Source organism: Spodoptera frugiperda, chromosome 30 (genome assembly GCF_023101765.2).
Source record: "Spodoptera frugiperda isolate SF20-4 chromosome 30, AGI-APGP_CSIRO_Sfru_2.0, whole genome shotgun sequence".
Taxonomy (NCBI): domain Eukaryota; kingdom Metazoa; phylum Arthropoda; class Insecta; order Lepidoptera; family Noctuidae; genus Spodoptera; species Spodoptera frugiperda.
The window spans coordinates 5,378,279-5,399,459 of record NC_064241.1 but is presented as its reverse complement, the minus strand read 5'-3'; positions in this window follow the sequence as shown (position 1 = coordinate 5,399,459).

Genomic DNA, 21,181 nt, shown 5'->3' with positions numbered 1-21,181 from the left:
TTCAGTCGGGGATCTAATTACAAAGACGTTCGCCAAGACGTTCACAGTTCTACGAAAATTATTACTGCAATTTTTCACTCAAAACTTTCATGGGTATAACTTTGGTTGGAACATGAGACTTCAACTTCTACGATGAAGATTTATTCTGATATAAACAGAATAATTTAGAAGGAGAGCTTTTAGTTTTACAGTTAATCTTCAGCACTGGCCGCTCATACTTAAGGTTCAAAATTCAATTTACAGGCAGTAATTACGTTTTCTGATAATTTTACTAGTGTATATTTTGATACTGAAAGAATCTACACAAGATATGAAAACTTAAATCTTAATCATAAAAAAATTATATTATTTATGTTTTCAGATGACTCACACAATAAAAAAAAAAACTTAGTACCTACATTAAAGTACAATATTACTTTAGAACTACATTTTTATGCACAGCAATTATAGTCAATAAAAGTTGACGGTTCAAGTTTCAACTGAACATTCATAACGTAAAGCTTTAAAAAGAGCTCTATTGCATTTTTAAAGCACTCCATACTTCATATTCTCGTTATAGTTTTATACAGTGAAACACATAATTGTTGACAGTAATATATGAAACCTTTGTGCGTTCAAATGGACGGTGAAAAGCCATTCAAAGAGCAGTGTAATACTTTTTACGGTGTTTTTCCAACTGAGATGTGCTATGCTACGTTGCTGTGGATGCGTTTGGTGGATACCAATCATTTTCATTGGTAGACATAGCTTAGCACTGGTAGAAATGGATTCAGCGTAGCTATGATTAGCACTGGTGCAAGTGCGTGCTCAGCTAAGGTATGTTTTTTAAATGGAAAGATTCGTGCTATGGATGTGTGCTATAAATGCGTGCTATGGATGTGTGCTATAGGTGCGTGCTATGGATGGGTTCCCTACTATCGATCAGTATTATTAGTATTACTTGAAACGGTCACATAGTTTTACAGCTTATCTATTACATCTTCGTAGCATAACTACGTAACATATCTCAGGTGGAAAATCACCCTTTTTGTAATTTAAGGTTTTTAGAACAGCATTCACATAGACACACACAAACAAATGTATTGTAAAATCCAATCGTAACAAAGCCATAATATCATCATAATTAAACCATTAGATCTCAACAATTATGTACCAAACAATTATAAGTACTTTTAAGACAATGAAAAAGCAAGAAACATAAACAACACTCCACTCCCTATTACATTGTGATTTGTACCAATCATTTTTACGTTACTCTTAAAAACAATTTAACTTCTAGACAAATTGAATTACTTGATTGAAGTAAAATGAAACAGATGTTCTCAACTTAATAGCGCCTTGCATCGCAAAGACGTAGAACAGGCGTTTTAATAATGCTTTGCATTGTCAGCATGTCTTAAATAATTAGCCTGCCGTTTCGGTCTTAATGAAATACTAATTTGTATAATTCATTCTTGTACACACTAATATTATTTTAATTTCGTATTAGTAAGGAAGCGAGGAAGAGGAATGTTAATTTAAAACGTAGCGAAATCTATTTCAAAATAATGTAGTCAGCTGACTAAATTTTGCGACATTAGCAAAGTAAATGTTAAGAAAAATTACTGAACAAGTTTAATTATTTATTGGCTTACTCACGTAACGAGGAAGTCGACTAGTTTTAAGCCGTGCCATAGACTCATATACATGATCAGCATTTCGCGAAACACGACGCGGCAACGGTCGCACTGCTAGACGAGTTCCTCGTCGAACAGTTACGTGAGTAAGCAAATAACCATAATAATTAATCATCGTATCATCATCATTATCATCAGTCTGTTCTCGTCCACTGCTGGATATATGTCTCTTCAATGCCACGCCACTGAGATCGATCTTCACCTCTGCGCATCTAATCACTAGCAGTCACCTTGCGGATGTAACATAAGTTTCACAGAAGTTATAATACGACTAAAAAGTAACTTTATACCGAAATTGAAATTTAAACTGCAATCGGTACATGTCACTCATCTATCCACATACATCATGAATCTTTCCATCTAAAAGAGGAAGTCGATCAACGGGAACGAAAAAAAACTCGATCAAGTCCGAGTTGAACTAGTTCCGAAAAAATGCTTCAAATCGAAATAGGAGCATTCTAATTTTCATCGCTTTTATTGAGTGTTGATATAAACAGCTTTGTAGGTAGTGTGAGCAAAATTAACAGAGTTTATTTTAAGCCTTTGACTGCCAATAGAAAACTTTTGAAGGCAAATCCTCCGCTAATGTCAGCGTCGGTCACCGGTGACCACCACGGCGTTCAATATGTTAAAAAAGAATGTGTGCTGACTTCTTGAATTATACTTTTTTTATGAAAAGATTGTGCAAAAGGGAGAATACGTACAACTTGTAAGTACGTCATTACCTTATGTAAGAATCTCAAGTGCAATTGACTTGCATTGTTTTTGAGAGGCTCTGTGATCGAAGTGGTTGGGAGACATCACTATTCTTGGGTATTGAAGCTTTAATAAGCATAAACAGACAGTATAGAATTCATATTAATGAGTATTTTTCTAGAATAATTTTTTGAAGAATTTTTCATTAAATTATAATAAATTAAATTAAATTTACAACTTACTTACACGAACTTTCGAGATAAGCTCTACTAGTTTCAAGTGACACCGGGACTCATAGAGTCATAGAAGAATCATAGAGCAATTTTTAAACAGTGTAAATAAACCATATTTTTTAATTAATTAAATATTTCTATAATGGTATAATTTCACGTCGCTTTTCCCCGATCACATCGAAAATGATGCCAAAGCACACACATTATAAATTACCTACTGAAAATATTAAGCAAATATGCTCAGCACTTGAGCGCCGTGCATCGAGCTCAATAACGTTAATTTAAATTACATTCCTATCAAATATGGCGGCTAATTGTTAATAAAGCGATAATTAATCTTGGAATTATTAATACTGAGGAACATTAAATTTTGGCGTTGAATATTAGGTTGAATAATGCCAGGTGGATTAAGTCAAAAGCTCTAAGGACGGTATTAAAATTGTAATGAAATATGGATTCCTTATTAAGGTACAGATTGCTTAACGGAGTATCTTAATATTGTAATCTAGTCGTCTTTGAAATGCTATATAGTCTTTCCTTGAATTATGAGTCGTGGGCAAATTAATTATTTGGAATACAGATGAAATAATAATTAACTCCTCTGGTGTCTTGCAGCGCTGGTCGCTTACTATCAGGTGATACGGTTGCGCATTTGCCCCTATTCCATAAAAATCTGTTTGGAAGTCATTGAGGAAATTTTATTGTTAGCAATTCACATTTTATGATTGCTGTTAATTTATTTGTAAAGTTTGACGTGAAGTTTGTACATACTAATCTGTTGTATTGATTAGAGTTTGATTATCTAAAGAGAATTAAATGCTTTGAAAACTATTAAAACAAAAGTAACTGAAACAGAAAACTAACTAGCACAGCATTTTAACCAACAAAATTTCAATATAACTGCCTCTTAGGATTTCCTTTTACGGAAAAAAAATATATAAAAAAAAATTCCTGACCCAGCATGCACTATCAACAAATTTATTATTCCATAGATACAACACACTCACGGTGCTCAGCTAGTTAAAAATTTTCCCATCGGCGATTTTATAGGAAAAATACGTGTATATTTTATGAATGCCTCACGGAGGCTGGTCAATATTTTGAAGCCCTAGAGCGCAATTAATCAACTGAGGTTTTAATTAAATCCATATGAGCTACGATACGATACAGCCTCGTTTTTCAACGCCTATAAATAATTTTCATACAATGAAGCCGTGATTGACGTAGTCTCCACATTGATTTTACTTAATGAAGGAATCAAATTAATGTGGTTTAATTGCGCATAAAATAATATGATTTATGTCTGTGATGAAGCCACAAAGGGATGAGTCAATATTTAACATTGTGTTGAATTGAATTCCGTAATACTTTACTTTAGTGGAAAGTACATCTCTGGTGGAGAAGCAATGTGCGAGCCTAATTGGGGACTTCCATAATATAACGCTGATTAAACTCAAACTCAAATCATTTATTGCATTCGTGTGTTATACAAAGATTAGCACAATAAGAAAAAAAAGAAAACCATTTATTTCACACGCTTTAAAGACAAGTGACAACAGTACAGAGTAGGATTATGGTAATTAATATAATTATTACGTACAGGTTGATGTAATAATGTAATGTATGATAGTACTACATTCTTACAAAGGAATATTGTTATGTTACTTTGACTTTGAGTTACGTTTAAAGTAATCGAAATGGCAGCGCGTTCGGCGCTCTGAACGTAAAGCAAACTCGTACTAAAGATACATAACGATACCTAAAAATCAATCTCGAACTATGTAGTCATGACTGTCAACTGCCAACAAAATCTGCTAGCATTTCACGTTTTCGGAAGCTTTTATTAAATTCGCTTTTTCAAAAAACAAATATAAATTCAACTAGTTGTCCGTAGTTACCGACTTTTTCTTTTTCCAACGTTCCGAGCTAAAATTGCAGTTTCACTTTGTGCTGCAAATAAAACAGCAGTAAACTTGGTGTTTTGCAATCAAGACGTTCTCGTTACACAATTGAACCCAGAGAAAATGTATGAAGGAACACTAATTATGATACACAAAACATTCTGACTGACAAAATGTCCCGTAACTTTGAAAAGTATGAATTCTACATAATAATTGAAGACGTACTTTAACTAACGAGAGCATCCAAAAAGTACATCAAAATCCGCAAACAAGGCACAAAAGTAGACACAAGTTGATGCTTTTCCGAAACATGATCTATTGCAAAGGAGTAAAGTGCAATTTGCCTCAGAGGTTAATGCACTTGTTTACGTGTACAAAGACGAAAAAGTTTCACAACGCTTCGTTAAACTAGACGCTTGGGATTACATGCCCGAGACACTCATTTAGACTGTGTGGCGAACTGAAATCTTTGAACGTGTTTAAGAAGAGCATTTTTAGAAATTTACTTTGTTTACTAAGTTTTAAACTAAGACAGGTGGCTTTAACGTTTTATTTTCTATTTCGTTTAGTCTAGTCAAACAGATGAACACTTACGTGGTCTGTAGTAATAAACAAAGTGAATTCTCGAATCTGATTAATTTTGTTAACGTGTTTCTATTTTTTAAATAAGTAAGCCTTCTGATTACATTTTATTCATCGTTATGTTTAACAGTCAAATAAATAGATACAGAACTCAAAGGAATTCAAATAATATGTCTCATAAGCTTATAACCAGTGTGTACATTAAGCTAACTAAAGTCGTTCAATTTAAAATTTTGCCGCATTTGATGAATACCCACCGTTGCATAAAATAGCTCCCGTAAATTCCCTTGTGCAGAATAACTGCCGGACTAATCTCGACCTCTGTATAAATAAATATTTATATACAGTCAGCAAAACGTTGGGGATATGCATAACGTAATTTAGTTTTCGCGTGCAAAGGTACCGTTAACTTTAAAAATATTCAAATCTAGATATGTTACAAAAGTTCATATAAGCAACGGCCAATGAATTTCTAAAGGCGGGGTCAGTAATGTGCCGTGTCGTGGGAGAAATAAAATAACAATTTGTCTGTTACTTTAGGGGATGTTTTAATGTTGTTGTTGGTCCCAAATGTAACATGAAAATAATAAAATACATAGACGAATTACGATTATTACCTAAGAGTAAAATTGCTCCCTTTTTCTTCGAAATCCAACTCTAATCTTTACCTGGACTACGGTAAGGTCTAATACTTAAGGTATGGAGTATGAATCTAGGTATTCCCATACGCTAATTTTAATATCATGTTAGCAGCAAGAACTTAATATTAATACCTGAGAATTATACATGCTTAATAGCAACACAATATTGAGAGCCTTGCCGAGTTGAGAATTACTAGTTAATTGGTTTACATGAAAGCAATAAAGATTATCTACCTATATACCTATTTTGATCTAAAGTAGTTGATGTTTGATACGATAGTTTAAAATATAAACCATAACACGTTTAATATAAAGTCAAAATTACGGTGGAACATAATAAATAACGTTCTCTGGTATCGTCTACAAGCATCAAAGTGAAGCATTTGTCTTACTTAAGTTGTACACCCCGCTCCTTTCACTCAGTAAGGAAATAAATTTTCTAAATTAACTCGCGCCATTAAAATTTAAGCTTTGCTGACATAAAAATATATCTTCTTTTGTATTGGCATGACAAGCGGTAAATATAAAAACGCCTAAATTACCGGTTGGCGGACAGTAGCTGGATTTATGGCCCGACTATAAAGGACATACAAGATGAGTTGGTAATTTGCATATAACGTTCTTCGATCAGCAAAGGCCGGTCCAGCTGGCAAGAAACTTATGAGACAAAGCAAGTCTGAAGTGGCCTTTATGTCTCAACTTTTTGCTTAACATGTAAGTGTGTGTTAAACATTGTTTTCTTATTTATTTAATAGTGGAATTGCATTTGATTCTGGAATTAGCTTTTGTCACGCGATTTTTATATAACACTTATAGATTTGATTTTGTTGATTATAAATAATCATTTATACATTTTTTTTTGTTTGGTCGTGTGACCGCAATGGCGACTGTCTGGCAAGATGTCTCAGGTTCGATTCCCGGGTTAGGACAAAGTATTACTGGGCTTTCTTTCAGTTTTGTGATATTGTCTCTGTAGTAACACGGAGTCTGTAATTGTTTCCATTATATGGCAATAGGTTCGTCCCCTATTACTTGAGACTTATAACACGAGTGGTGAAAAGTGGGTGTACATTTTATAACGTAACCTGTACCTCTGCTCGAAGGGGTAAAAGGCGTGACGTAGCATTTTTTATTTGGATACAATTAATTATTGATATAAAACTGATTCATTCATTCGTATTGTAACCAATCCACGTTTTGTGTGCATTTGTACATTTAACTGAAACATGCTGTCAGCAAATAATTACTAATTTATTAATCTTCACTGTATTAAACACAAACCTGTTAGTGACGAATTAATAATTGAACATTTCATATAATACTAATAATATGATAACAAATAAATTAATATAATTAACCAATCGTTCACAAATGCATATTCTATTATAATATACATGCATATGTCATTGTGTTCCAGATTATAAACATTAAATTATCATTCAATATTATTAATAGAGACATAATTTTACTTTGTCAAATATTGTACGTGAATTAGTCATAAAACTTTATTGTTAAATTAACTCTATGCCTGTCAATAATAGCTTTTGCTTTGTATTACAATAGCAATAGGTAATATTTATTTATTTATAGCCTTTTTACTCGGAGATGACAAAACCTATTTAAAGCTTCAATCACTTATATAAACTTATGCCCGAATACTCAAACGCTACTCAATTTTAAGACGCTCTCAAATGTAGTTCTGTCACTATCAATTCTTTATAAAATGACAGAGACAGCACGATATTTAAGTACAACTTAAAATTGAGTAGCGTTTGAGTATTTGGGTATTAAACTATCAGCGCGTTCTTTTTCTACTTCTGCGCGTCCGTTTGCCAGGTGGCATGGTGGCATTATGGTAAAAGCCTCCTCCGATTTTCTCCATTCTGGCGTTTCTATTTTTCCGCGACTTCTCAGATGTCGTCGTCCCGCCTTTTTTATGATGTGCCTCTCTTTCTCTTTTCATTCCTCGGGTACCATTGTGTAACCATTTTACTCCACTTAACCGAATAGCTGATATAACCCTCGAAAAGTATTACGTAGTATCAATAACGCCATGAAATAAGAATGAGATTCGACGAGATAACAAGTACGGTGTGAACACGACCAATGACAGCGTGAATTCATTGGGACATACTTAACTTTATCAACGCTCTCTATAGACGAGTATCAAAGTTTTCGAAGTGAGTTTTCATTGTCTCCCCTGGATTAATACGTGAACTTCTCAAAGGGTTATCTAAGTTTTGGGGACCACGTTTCTATTAATTACCCAAGTTTCTCTCCGATCGATATTAATTAATTAAGAAGTGGAGTTTGTCTTCAGTTCGCTAGTATCGTTCTAACATTTTCACAGTTTTGTTTTAATTTATTTTATGTTAGTTTTCGAAGGCGTTAAGTCTGTTGAACGTGTGAGGGAATTTGTGAAACGTGCCGTGTACTACACTGATAAGTTTTGTCGGGTGGAGTCACGCTATTGTTTCTGTCAGCGGCTTTATTTTATTTGTAACGTGACTGACGTGTATTCGGTGTTAATGCATAAATGTACATTCATTATGAACCCGACGCCAATCTTGTCTGAGTGTTAGTCGAGTGTGCTCGCTTGTTGCTTATCGTATTGTTAATGGTGGTGCTTTACTCTTTTTTTCTTTTTGCAATTAATTTGTTGGTCGGGTAGTAATCAAGTCTGCCACGTTCGAGCTCCTTGATTTTTTAACCAGGAAAATGTTCAATCCGTTTTCTCGTATAGTTGTATTTAGTAAGCAATTGGTCTACCTGTTGTACTTTAGAGTATACGATACCAACTTATTATCGGAGAAACAAAAGTATATTGTTTTTATTGTTGTATTTTTGTATGTGTTATTTGAAATAAATACGAATCTTCAACGTTTAACCTACTAAAAACCTAATAAAAACACACTGAACGTCGTCCCCCATTCAACTTTATGTTAGACATTAACGCCAGTATGAAAGCTAGTAAGCTTGGCAATAATTGCGGCTTCAGGCGACAAGCCTTTACACAAATTACATAGGGCCTTAAACACTTCTAGCAAATTACGAGTAATCAGGCAGTGACTTTTAAAAGCACAAAGTAATAACCGCTCGTAACACTGTACATTGTCATTACCAGTAACTGTGTAAGTACACGGACGCAATTAGTTATGCTTTGAAAAATCAAAGTTATTTTCTGCGGGCGTGAAACGCGACGGCACGCGAGAAAGCGCTCGGTTTGTGCCACTTTACAGGCACGAAAATTGACCGACTCAACGAAACTTTCCAATTAAGCCATTACATAAATGACGGGTGACGTAACTTTGAATAAATATTTCTCCGAGTTGTTTTGCAGACTTTAATGACTCGTACTCCGCGGTGCCAGTTAATGTACGTAAAGTTTGAATAATTGCCGAGTTATGTGTGTATGGAGTGCTAAATAAGGGATGTGACACGGTGCGAACTTTTCAATTTCAAAGTTGAAGCCAATCTCACACTTTATCACGTTCTTCCATCCGGTAATAGACATGCCAAGCCAGTAGTGGCACGTTTGGATTTTATCATTGACGTGGTTCGAGCGTTTTCCTCCATTTTCTACGTCCTCCATGACGTAAGCTAAAACGGTAACACGTTGCGGAGTCGTGTCGAGAAGTTATCGTCGTCCTTGACTGTCTGTCCCGCCACGCCATGTTTCTGAACTTTATTGACATATCACTCCGCTATTAATGCTGTAGGTACGCAATAAACAATGCTTTATATCTTCCGCACTATTTCTACTGAGCCCAAATATGGAATTGATGGCTAATAAATTTTATGTGTACAAAACAAGTTTCGGGTGCCTCTATTAATTTCTTTGTTTTGTTTCAGTGATGTTGTGGTTGTAGTGAATAGAGAAATACCAATATAGTAAGATTAAACCAATTACAAAACAATCATTATACTTTTCAAGTTATTTTATGGCATAAAAGAAGTCCATTGATAAACATGGGCCAATCCCAAAGTTGTCCAAATTTACCAATTAAAAACTACCTGTATTTAGTACGTTCGATAATACACTTCTCTGCACTACGAACTATACACGCTGTGGATAAAAGAGTCATTAAAATTACAATTTTCTAGTGTAAACATCAAAACGTATTAAAACATCAATAAACAGTTCAAATAGTTACTTAAAAAACAAAATAAATCAAAAGAAAATCTACCAACAAACAGATTTTCATAAAATATGAGAGATTTTAATAAACATTGCAGTCACGTTTTGCAATAAACGCTTTATATAAAGAAATCAGAAGTTAATAAAAAATCTTCTAAACCGTTTGAACATGCCAACTTTGTTTTCGCATTATTGGGAGTAGACATTGCAAGTTCAATAAAGACTGTGTCACGTCACTCCGTCCTTCGGCCGACAAACGGACACGTAAGCAATAACATCGATTCAAATCCACAACTTAAAACTCAACTAAACTATTGCAAAATCACCCTTAAGTCTTTGTAATAAGAGTAGTGTAAACTGCATTGAAAATTTGTATCAAAGTACCTGCGTTATGAGTTGGACACTTTGACGGCCGACGCAACTTTAAGTAGGCAACTGGGATGGTGATATGGGTATCTAATATTTGTTTGTTTGTAAATGTCATTTATAGACTGAGGTCGCGGGAATGTAGGTGAAATGCACTATTCTATTTCGCTTCCTGGCCCTTTTCGAGTTTGGGGTTGGCATCGAGACCCAATGAAATAAAGTTATAGTTTACTAGCGTCGATGGTCTACAACTTATTAAAGCCAAAACATTCGTCTGTCAGTTTAACACAACTATTAACATTTCAACATTTGTGACATTCTTGGTTAAATCAACGCTGAATGTCATTTCGATGACTATTGCAAATAAGAGTAGGACAACCGTTATCAACTGACACTATTCGGAGTCTTCCCCGTTTATTCGATTGCCGGATTTGGTTTGGAATTACTGGGCTTTTTACGGTTTTTCGAAAATGTCATCTCTCTCACCCCCTATTACATGGGACTCATGACACAAATAGTGAAAAGTGGGTGTATATTGTATAGCGGCATTACGTGCCATAATGGGCACCTCTAGCTACCCCTTCGTGATAAAAGGCGTGACGTTGCATATATTCGAGGCACATCACGGTGTATTGTCATGACGTGCTTCATAAATGACAGATCGTTAAATCAGTTTCAGTAAGTACTGCTAAACCTTAATTATGTGTACTTTGTAAAGCAGTGAGTAAATATAGATCCTTTACATTCCTTTGTTATTGTACGGAGAAAATAATTAAAATATGGAGCAAAGAAAATAGTTTATTAACTAGGTCTCTGCGAGACCGGAATAGTCTGGTTATGAAAGATAAATTGAACGATATCTACTTCTTTTTGTAAGTCAAACGCATGTAAATTGCAAGCGAGTAAATTGAATCTTCTGTTGGAAATGTTTGTTTTTCATATTTTTATTTCCTGCAGATGAAATAGTAAATGATTACTGAAGATGGTCTTTTGTTGTTATTTGTTGAAAGTTCAATTGGTAATAACAACTGCGTTTTTATATTATGACTATTACTTAAAATGGTTTTTATCAAGGTAATAGCACTAGATTCTAATTTAAACTTAAAATATTTCCCAATGAAATAATTCGTAGCTTTAGCTATTTATCATAGGACCGTAAAATGACCCGCCGTGGAATAAATCACAAGAATTTGCGATGACCTGGGGCAGACAGTAAATAAAAACGCATCGATTGTTCAGCACTCAATAACTTCAGATTCAAACAAAAACCGCCAGACGAGATTTTAAATGGAATATGTGAAAATCCTTCAAAAACGAAAATGTATGACTGCAAAAAATACACGTACGCAACGCAACGAAACACTCACGTCGAAGCTTCAAAAATCATCCCATTGTTTACGACGCAATGAATTCGGAAATCCAGACTCCTGCTTGAAAAGGTGGGACTCGCTTTGTGACGCGTGAATAATTCGGTATCGTGGTGCCAACGCTTTTATCGAAGTAATTCGTTCAGAATGAAACAGGTTAGGTGAGATTGATAAACGCTGTCAAGTTTCAACCGCTAACGAGACAGAAGAGGTACACATAAGTAATCTTCTTGATCTTGAATTACTTAGAACACTAGTGGAATAATGAAGAGAGGATCGTTCCTTTTACTTGGAAACGGTATCGGCCATCGATTACAATTCCTACAGTTACACACCCTTCTCAAAGTTGCGTCGTTTTCGTGGGTTGCTATCAAATAGTGGAATACTTTTGTTGAATATTAGCTTTGGCCCTTCACTTCCCTACTGAATTCCAAACCCAGGGTCGGTTTAGGAATTTGGAATTTGGCAATATAAGCAATTACATTGTTTTGTTTTCTTGTTTTTTGTTTTATTGATACGATAATAGATAAATGTTGTTAAAGAAAATAAACGGAATTATTAAGTAGAAAGATTAATCGGCGCACTCAAAGACATTTAATGATTACTTAACTTTCTTTAGTAATGATTTTGCTCCGAAAACGATTGCTAAAGACTGGGTTAAGTAACCATAAAATGATTTTGAGTACAACAGATTCTGATAGAGTATAATATCATACAGTTATTTTCGTCGATTAATCTGATGACTCGGGCATATTTTAAAACTGTCACGAACCACTGAAAAACAGCCAAAAGTAGCGTGCTTAAAATTTTCGGTTACCTAATTGCGATAATAGGTAGGTATCATAATATTACGTATTTAACAAGAAAATAAATTCAAATTCTTTATTGCTTTCCTTAATATGATATAGCTCTTAAATAATATGTAATAAGGACCTTGTCGGGCACGCAACTTCAGTAATTATGACTAATGATTATTTATCATTCTCATACAATTCTTGTTAATAATATACCAACATAAAAACAACAGAATAACAAAACCAAGAGAAAAATACTATTGTTAAGGATAATCTATTTCGTATTCAAATAAATAACTGAAAATGCTAAAATAATGCCAGTATTTCTAGGCCATCCTCCCTTCTATTTATTTATTCATTTGGGCCCAATCGCTTCAATTCATTGACGACACAAAAAAGCCTAGATATTTCGTCCTCGTTTCATTTAAATATTTACAACATAGTGACGTCGTCGAGACGATTTTTAGTCGTGAGCTAGATAATCAAATACATTCATTTTAATAAAAAAACGTTACAATATTTGACTTTATTGTTACTATTTATAAGAAAGTTACTGTTATCCTTGGATTTGAGTAAATATGTCTTGTTTTAATCTAACTTTAGTTCTAGTATTTAGTTTAGTAAAACTTTAACATATGAGTTTGTATATAATTGCTGTTAACTACATATTATAGTGTTCGAAAGATTGTATACAACATTGTATAGCGGCATTACGTGCCGTAATGTGCACCTCTGCCTACCCCTTCGGGGATTTAAGGCATGACGCAATGTGTGTGTTCAAAAGTTTGAAAGAATACAAATTAATTTATAATAATAGAACAAAATAGCCATTATTTAGATGTCCCTCATTGTAAAACAACAATGTTTATTGTATTTAGTCGGTTTCCAGGCGAATCGTCGTCAATATGTCCCAACATTTTCTCTTTATCCGACTTTAGGTAAATCTCCTTTTTTATAAGGATCCGGGATATGAATGATAAACGGCCGCTTTTCGATGTCATCCCGAAATTATTTATTGTGGCTTTCACGTAGGCGGAGGGGTGTGATTTAGGGTGGTAAAAGTGAATAAAAATATTGTACAGTTTTTTTTTCTCTCTTATTTGTGCACTTAATTGATTGGACGAGCAACAAAAATCTTATCTATTGTACTAATCTTAATCATATTTTAAGAGAAGTAAAGCCTTTGTGTTTTGCGTGATTTTTTTTAAATAAAACCATTGCTTCAAACTACGATTTCTCTTGTGTCGAGGGTGCGTTTACAAACATACAAGGACACATACACATCACACCCAGACCCGAAACAACGATTTGTGGATCACATAAAGAATTGCTCCGTACGGGAAACGAACTTGTTATACGTTGAGCGGTAGCCGGTCATGCAGTCAATCGGGATAAAATTTGGAACAAGATTTGACTATAATCTAGAATAACAAATAGGCGCCTAATAACTAATTATCCCACGGGATTGTGGACAAAGCCGCTGGCAGAAGCTATAGTTTCGTATATTATCGAAATTCCCAATACTTAGTTGCACCGATTTGCTAAAGAGATTGTTCAACGCAGACTTTGTCGTGTAAATAACGAGGCCGTAAAAGCCAAACTCGTGTTAAAACTTTAAAAATAAACATTGCTTTGCATTTTGTTTACATTGTCACGTTGCGACAGTTAGTTCAATGTGCAACTAGACTATGATTTAAAGATTAATTGAGATGTTTCGATATTGCTAACTCACTTTCTGTATGTTAAAATTATTCCTGATCATCTTTTAATGCCTGACGATAAGGTATGAAGAGTAGTACCTAAGTATTCTGCCAAAAATATTTAGAGAAACAGTATGCTTGTCTACTATACAAATGGGATTGCATCATAATTTATGTATTTAATGTATGCATGTTTTCAGCAACAACAATGTCACAAATATTGTTCCGAAAATTCAAATTCAAACTAGATAGAAGGGACGAAACTCGAAACATAAATACGACCCGATACAAAATACCCTTAAAATCTACCTCGTCCCCAAAATTTATGGTAATACCTTCCCTATTAAGGGTTTAAATAAGATACACTTTCCCATAAATGTTTCGAATTCTTTTCATTCTGCACTTAAGCCTTCTCTTAGAAACAGAGTCATGGTTGTTTTACTTCGGGCTTGTTTTTGTTAAAATTCAGGTCATTGATATTATTATTCCGTTTGACCTAGCACAACTGTCTGATGGTATTAGAGATATCGGTGTAACTTGGATCTGGAGCGTCCTGATGTTGTCATTTAGCCTTGTTTCCGATTGAATAAATTCATTTGTTGTTTGGAATGTTTCAAGATGAATGTTGTTAGCTACGGTCTTGTATTTAGTAGATGAGCTTCTTTACCATAGAAAATAGTGATCTCTTTAAGTATAAAAGTTCCCAAGTTCCTTTTTAACGTAAGTATGATATTTTACCTGGAAAAAATATCGAAGCAAATTCAGAGGTGTTTCTTGAATTCAAAACTTCTTCTTCCAAAATACCACGAAAGAGCTGTTCCAGTAATTTTATTCTATCGTTAATGAATAAATATTTGAGTTCTCTATCTACATAGGGTCTCACACTTCAACAGCCTATAAGTGGCCACTGCTGACCAAAGGCTTCTTCTCACACGGAGGTTTGAGCATTAATCATCACGCTTGCTCAATGTGGGTTGGCGATTTCAAACTTATGATTAGAAATTATAAGCTCAGGTTTCCTCAGGATGTTTTCCTTCACCGTTTGTCAGTATGTCTAAATAATCTTAGAAAGTACATATAAATCTGAAAATGTCATATTGGTACATATCGTTGGAAAGATCTTTGAACCCGCTCTCTCGTGCATAAGGAGCGTGAGAGGTTTTAAACCTCTGGGCTACCACCATTTTTTAGTGACATAGGGTTACAAATGACAGATATGTATTATTATTGTAAGAAAAAACAGATACCTACTACTACAGACTACATTCATTTCCTAATTCCCAAACAAATATTTGTCTGATTAAAATAAAACAAGCCATAACTTTTGCTTCTTTTAAACCCGTGTTGCCTACTTACCAAACGATGTAAAATCCTGGATTTGAATAAACCTTGTTCGTTCCTTCATAATGATATTTTGATGTCGGGTATCTGAGCTGAAATCCCTTAATCGCCTTACTTTTTAAGATCGCGTCGTTAAAGTCAAAAATGTATTTCTCTTACATTAGGCCGCGATACGAAAGCAATTTTTATTTTTATTGACGTGTTTTAAAGGTTTGTTTTTCTTTGTGAATTGCATATTTAGTATTTTGATTTAAGTTTGAAACATATAGTAAGAAATTGTTGATTGTTGTTGAAAAAATTAAGCATATGTTTTTCTGTTACCTCTAGGTACAAATGAATAAAAAATACTACTATGATAAACATCAGTATATAAATTTAGACATCTATTTAATTCTAGCTTGTCAGCAACAAGTACTATTAAAGTGATACTAATTGTTCACGTAATAAAGTAAGTCACATCAAATAAATCCATTACTCAACGTTAGTCAGCGTTGTTTCAGGAACGGGTAAGTACAATTTTCATTATCTTTATTGGATTAGCCTTATCTCTGAATAACAAAAAACCAGTACAAATAAAATTTCTTCCAAACATTCCATGTTTATTACAGTCCCAAAGGCCATGTTTTCCAACGGTTGCCTAGACTCCAAAAGCATTAGTACAAGTGCTTATCGGTTTATTCAGATTTCATATCGAAGTAAATCGGTACTTACTACTCGTAGATCCACGATTTTATTTATTGAGTTTGTAAAGTACCAACATTTACATAGAAACGACCAGCTCTGTTCAAACTATGCTGAATATTTGATAGCCATTCATTCCTATCAAAGATAATCAAATAGTTATTTCAAAAAGTTTGTGTAGTGGCTGCCTTACGCATAGGTATTTGAATAGATAAATGTAAACAATTTGCTGGTGCACAAACTTCAAATCGAGTTCCATGAATGTTTATTTCATACGGTACGCCTGAGGAAATTTGGCGAAATTACACGTCACAAGAGCGAATTCCGTACATCTTTAGTTGAGGAATTCATTATAAATTCAAAGTTTAAATTGCTGCCTCGAGCTACAACTCATCAGCGTTAAAAACTTTTTGAGAATAAGCACTCCGTTTTATGTGGCATACGTCTGACGTCGCCAACGCGTCGTGTTTAGTTTAATTAGTACGGCGAGCCTAATTCCCCAAGAGTGCGTTTAATGACCTCAATGAAATACTTAAGGAAGCAAAGAACACGCTGTCTGCCCACAAACTTTCAAGCCATTGTAATTTTTTGCGAGTTCCCGCTTAAGTAAGGTAAAGAGAAAAACTGTGTAGTTCCAATGTTCGTTTTGTTAGGTCCTGGCAACGGAAGCTTCTTACACTTCTCGGTTGCAGTGGAACGGCAAGCAATTTTAATTGGCTGAAACTCAGCTCTCAATTAATGAATAGCAGTATCATAATTTCTGTAGTTTTAAATATTGTTGCAATAGAAAATATTATATGAAACCATCTTATATTTTACCTGTAATCTTTTTATGTGACTTTGACTTATTATAGTAAGAGAATAATTAATTACACCTCCGAACATGCTATTTAAATATGCATTATACAGAAAAAATAAAACACACAAAGCTCTATGCAGACTGGCGACATTTACCGGTGACTGCGATTTCCTATCAAGGTTCGATAATACCTAGTGTATATTTTGATAGCAATAGTTATATTGATCAACCACTACATTGAACGAACGGAGTGATACCACGGTCTTACCGAAAACCGACGTGAAACAACGCTTGTGTTGTGTTTCGTTGTGTGAGTGAGGTTACCGGAGGCCCAATTCCCCTCTTCCTAATCTTCCAATCCCCGATTCCCCAATAACCCTTAAATTCCTAACCCCCAAAATGCCGGCAATGCACTTGTAACGCGTCTGGTGTTTCAAGTGTCCATGAGGGCGGCGATTGCTTACCATCAGGTGATACGTCTGCTCGTAATTCCACAAAAAAAAAATATCGAGTGACTCAGAAGCAATGTAAAACTTCCGTAATAGCAACTACATTGCCTGTGGCGCGACCATAAAAATAGCTCGTCTAGTTCGTTAAGTTTTTCACTGGAAAGTCGCATAAATAATTCATACCATATTGCTTCCAGTCGTTTGCTGTTATTAAGGCATCTTAACTATTGGCGGTGGCCCCTAGCCGTCTGTACTTAACTTAATAGCTCTATTACTCAAATGAGTAACTGCATGCGAATCAAACAACTTTATAATACGTTGCAGAACTTAGTTGAGCAATCAAAAGTTTAATACGACTTTTACGGAGAACGGTTTGATTGCTGATATATTATGTACTTATGTGAGAAAAGAAGTATATAACTGTATAACGAGTGTATTGTTAAACATTTGAAATCTTTTTATTACTTTACAGTATTTGTTAGAAGTTTTATTTTCATACTTTTAAATTAAAAAGTTTTTTTTGTTGAACAAATAAATTTGTTTCTATAAAGCAATTTTGAAATAATATTCACAACTTATAAGCTAAAATGTACCTCAATTTCTGAACTTTTCTATACATATAGTAATCGTAACAATGTAATGAATTGAATATGAATTCAGTTGAAATTGGCTTCAACTATCAAAGTTAAATAAATAATAGGTATTTGTTCATTCAGAACAAAAATGTATTGTAAGACAATCTGCTTTAAGTACGAGCTTTAAATGCATAAATTATTAGAAACGTCTATTTTATTTTTGAACATTCGGATTCAGAAGAGGATTATTCAGAAAAGGCTTGAAAGATTTATTTCAAAGTTAATGGACTGGATGACATTGCGTAGGTATGTGGGATTTAAAATAATATTATGAATAGATAAAAAATATTTATGTTGCTCACATTAATTAGACAGAAATAGTACCTCGACATTCATTCAAGGTTATCATCAAATGTATGTTCTCTTAATGTATTTACATTGTCTTTATCGTGGCTGTGAGCATAAATTCTTTGCGGAGCGTTGTATTGTGATCATCGCTTTCAAATTGTTATCGTGAGACTATCATAATATGAGTTTATCTGTTATCTAAGCGCCACACCATAATATAGTATTCAGTTCTTATCTTATCCCGAATTACACAAGGCACGTAGTACGTACAGTAAATGGTTTCTCATCGCTCACTTGTAGTGGGCAGGGCACATAACGCGGAGAACGGTTCTCCATTATTTAGCAGTTGACGTTTTTAGCTGATGTGATGATTATAATTAAGTATTCAGTTACGGCTATTATCCCGAATTGTTTGACGAGGAACTCGACTAGTTTCAGAGGCTCATCTTCATGAGCAGCACTCCGCGACACGCAAAGCGTCACGTGTCACGCTGCTACATGCCAGTAGCAGCGCGACAATCGCCTGCGCGATAAATGAGCCTCTAGCACGACTTGAAACTAGTCGAGTTCCTCGTCAAACCGTTACGTGATTAAGCCGATAACATAATAATTAATTTAGTGTGTCTCACGAAAGTTATAATAAAATGATGATGATTCCTACTTCTTCATTTATAATCATTCCTGTAATATTTCTCTCAAATTCAATTCTCGTTTCTATTATCCATTAAAGCTGTTGTAAATGTTCGCAACTTATGATATACATACGTTGCAATAGACAGGATTGTGGTGTGACGTAATCTTGGTATTTGTTGCGTTTCTCGAAATACGAGTTGCTATGTAGTACATAGTGTGTTATTCCACACAATGTTGTTACAGTTTAAGCTGCGTGCGAGCTTGTGAGCACTGCGCTTTAAGTAGCTCTCTGGGTATTCGAAGCTAGATGCGAACATTGTTTACAAATGGTGTTGGTATTTACGTACGGTAGTGTCAAAAAAGATAGGGTGTTACTTTTGTAGAGTTAGTGTGTAGGGTCTTTTTGTGGTGTTTGTCCTAGCGAGTCCAACTAAGTACTTTTGTAAATCTATAAAAAATACCACTTATAGCATATACCTATAGATACAACAGCTTTCACCAGATGCCCAATTCTATTTCTTTTCCCATCGCGAATAACCTAACCACGGTTACTAGTTAAATAAATTGTGTTCTAATGACTGCAATCAGAATCATAAAGACAATGCAACTATTGACCTTTTTATAACTGAAAACAGTATCAGCCATCTAAATTCAATCCACTCACAAGCACCAGGTGGGTGTGAGCAGAGAGACATCGACGATCCGCCATAGATCAAAGTGCAAAAGTATCTAAGGAGCATTACTCTTTTCTGTCAGCCACACCGTTGGGATTCCCTCGACAATGCATGCCATCGCCACCCGGGATCCACTCAATTTTAGTTTCTTTGTGACACACGTGGCCTCGCAGTGACGGCTTGCCATATATGTTTAACTTTTAAAGTGAAAATTTTATATCTTTTATAATGTATTTTTTCTTAAATTTATTGGTGTTTTTGAATAAAAAAACAAATGTATAGGTAGCATTTCGTTATTGTGCGGGTTTGCTAGCATCAAACACACTGAATGTTTACATCGTACTTTTTACATACTATGTAAATTTTGTACACGTCATATATCTCTTTAGAATGCTGAATAACATAAAAAGCAGAATATAAAATGAACATGACAAAAGCGATGCAGAAATTAATTTAATCTACAATTCATATTAAATGAAAAAGTAATAAAAGGTTCCTGATCGTTAACGAAGCAAAAACTGGTGAATACAGTGATTATAGATTTTTAAAGAAAATGTAACGTTGAAATATTCTGTTTTAAATAATCTTTCGCTTATAATAATTAATTGGAAAAATGAATTAAACATTTTTCATGTTAATTATAAAAGGAATTGAAGTTGCAAAATTTATTACTTCTGTATTTATTTCTTATCTGCTCTGATGTTCACGGAAGCAATATTTTCAAATTATATACGTAAGTTATGTTTATAGCCACTCGTGTCACATGTAAATAAATATGAAGTAGGTAAGAGGTGATATTTTTCAATAAATATCCTTATCTGTCCCTTTGTTTTTATTCGTTCCTTTATCTACCCTTTTCATACGATTGTCTGTTCGTGCCTAAGAAAATGCCTCAGGAGACGCATCTCATGAGACATTTTTCTTGTCGCAACAAAGGCATGTTTTCCCTTGAGATTTTTACCGATGCTCTTTTATTTGCGTTCAACATATCGGCATTCAAGAAGAACAAATGTCTTTGTTGTTTACATGTGAACTATTTAGAACTTGGTGTCACGTCAATATCAACAGCCTATTAAGTGGCCACTGCTGACCAAAGGCCTCTTCTCGCACGGAGAAGGTTCGAGCATTAATCACCACGCTTGCTCAATGCGGGTTCAAACTTATAATTAGAAATTATAAACCCATGTTTCCTCACGATGTTTTCCTTAACCGTTTGTCAGTGGTGTCTAAATAATCTTAAAAAGTACTTACATAACTCGAAAAAGTCACATTGGTACTTGCCATTGGTAGGTTTCGAACCCACACTCTCATGCATGAGAAGCGGGCGTCTTAAACGTCCGGGCCACCAAGACAGTTTATCAGTAATACAAGAAAATTCGAAATTGTAACGGTTCTGCTAATCTGATTGATTCCTTAGAAAACATAGTACAAATGAAGCCTTTTTGAAGAAACTCTTCATGTTTCGAACTCTTCAAAGATTTGTATCACTTTTCAGCGAGTTGAAAGCACTGAAAGACTTTGAAAATCGACGTGTCTTTCACTGAAATGTGTTAAAGCAGTTGAAAATCCGTGAAGGAAGGCTTTAAA